This window comes from Oncorhynchus masou, unplaced genomic scaffold (assembly GCF_036934945.1).
Source record: "Oncorhynchus masou masou isolate Uvic2021 unplaced genomic scaffold, UVic_Omas_1.1 unplaced_scaffold_11662, whole genome shotgun sequence".
NCBI lineage: Eukaryota > Metazoa > Chordata > Actinopteri > Salmoniformes > Salmonidae > Oncorhynchus > Oncorhynchus masou.
Genome location: NW_027001425.1, coordinates 1 through 1,980, shown reverse-complemented (window position 1 = coordinate 1,980; position 1,980 = coordinate 1). Strand labels below are relative to the sequence as shown.

General features: G+C 42.2%; 1 long non-coding RNA gene across 2 annotated transcripts; it reads left to right on the top strand.

Annotated features, from left to right (window-relative positions):
• The first annotated feature begins 618 nt into the window (after positions 1-618).
• LOC135529503 (uncharacterized) lies at positions 619-1,827 on the top strand. Of its 2 annotated transcripts, XR_010453708.1 has the most exons (4): positions 619-674; positions 882-959; positions 1,223-1,606; positions 1,778-1,827. It is a non-coding gene; the product is annotated as an uncharacterized LOC135529503 (long non-coding RNA). The 2 variants fall into 2 exon arrangements; XR_010453707.1 differs by having other exon boundaries at positions 1,223-1,821.
• The last annotated feature ends 153 nt before the right edge of the window (positions 1,828-1,980 follow it).

Below are 1,980 nucleotides of genomic sequence, written 5' to 3'. Positions count from 1 at the left end.
GATTCAGCTAACAAATATGGAAACTCCAATGTTCACACCAGTCTCATACTTTTAAATCCATGACGGGAAGAGTGAACTTGCACACTTGGTAAAGGGTTGGGAATCGGGACCTCAGTCTCAGGCACCTTATTACCAGTTTGATATTTTGTTATTGTTCCAAGTGGATGAGGACATGATTGGGACATATGAAGAGAGACTGGAGGCTGCAGTAGGGGTCCTGTGTGGCTCAGTCGGTTGAGATGCCAGTAGGGGTAAAAAGTAGCTCTTTGGACAAAAGTCTAGAACACTGGAACCTTCAGGAGCACTTAGATGGAGATGATGAGGAGGGATGGGTCACATCTTGTGAGGAAACACATTAAGAAACCATATAGAACAGTCAACACTTTGTTGTGGATCTGTATTTAAAGAAAAGACTATGTTGAAAATGGGCTGCATTTTGCCCCATTAAAAAATGTAGGCCCACTCCTCAAATGAAGAAATGTAAATAGCTGTGCAGTCTTTATCAGTACATCCAGTACATCCCTTTCTGACATGCTGTTGATGCATGTGATTGTCTTAAATGCCTGACCAGGCTAATTTCACAATGTGTCAGTCACTAAAATCACACTTCTTGTTTCTCTGCACAGCTACGACAGTAAATTGACTCACTGTACAAGACCTCCCCCCTTCACTCTGTAAGTACGGTTGACGAGATCATTAGATATATATATATATATATATATATATATATATATATATATATATATATATATATATGTACTGTATCATTTTACTTTTACTTACATTTTTGACACTTTGTGAATATGGAACCTGGACTGTTTTAATGGATCAGGTGGAGTTATTCACCAGCTATAGAGTGAGTTGTTGTTTATGTTTCTAAGACTGCAGGGTGGGAGATGCAACAATGTCCTTGAGAACAGCAGGAAGTGTGTTGGGGGTCTTTCTCTGGTCTGTAGCAGGTATGTGGTCTGTAGCAGGTATGGTCTCATTCATAATGTTTTAGTAATGTTATTCTGTGTGTTCAGTGACATCGTCTGTTAGGGGCTTCTTCTTTTCTGGAATAGTTGTCTTTCACACCTCACTGAGTAACACTTAGGTCCTTTATGTGGTTTCCATTCACACTCAGCAAGTAGAGTACGGCAACAAAGTGTGGATAAATGCTGTTAGTGTGAGGAAATGGGTCTGTGATGTATAATCACTATCATGTATGATTGTGTTTCAGTGGTACGGGGTCAGGATGGCTGGAGTGTTACATACACCACTCAGAGAATCTGTACCTTGAAGGGGTCATCAGTGGACCTGGTCTGCTCTTATACATATCCCAGAGGTAAAGTCACAACAACCTTCTGGTTCACTAGAAATGATGCTGACATGAAATCTGAAATCATGTGACTCTGAGTGATGAACCAGACTACACCGGTCATGTGACGTACTGTAGCAACAAGAAGAATGGCCACACCCTGACAATCAGAGATCTGAGAGAGTGTGACTCAGCTATGTGCTGAGTCACAGCTATGTGCTGAGACACTCTCCACAGAGTGTCCATCCTGACCCTAACTGTGACACACACACCACTGAAAATGAGGACCAGACAATCTGGCAGTAGGTATGTTATAACATATTCATATATGTGTTTATTTTGTATAAAATATTTGTGTTTGTGTGTGTGAGTGGGTGACACAGAGAGATGAACACACAAAGTAGAAGTGAGAGAGAATGCTATAGAGCAGTGTGTAAAGTGCTCATACTGTGTTTCCTTTGTCGCTGTCTCTCTGAGTGTGAAAATCCCCCACAGTGACACGTTCACATCTCTTCAGAGAGACGCTCCAGCACTCTGTATATCAGACCATCCAGGGGAAGAAAACCACCACAGAACCTGGACTGGATAGAACCACCACAGAACCTGGAGGGAAGAGAACCACCATTGACCCTGGAGGGAAGAGAACCACCACTGAACCTGGAGGAAGAGAACCACCACTG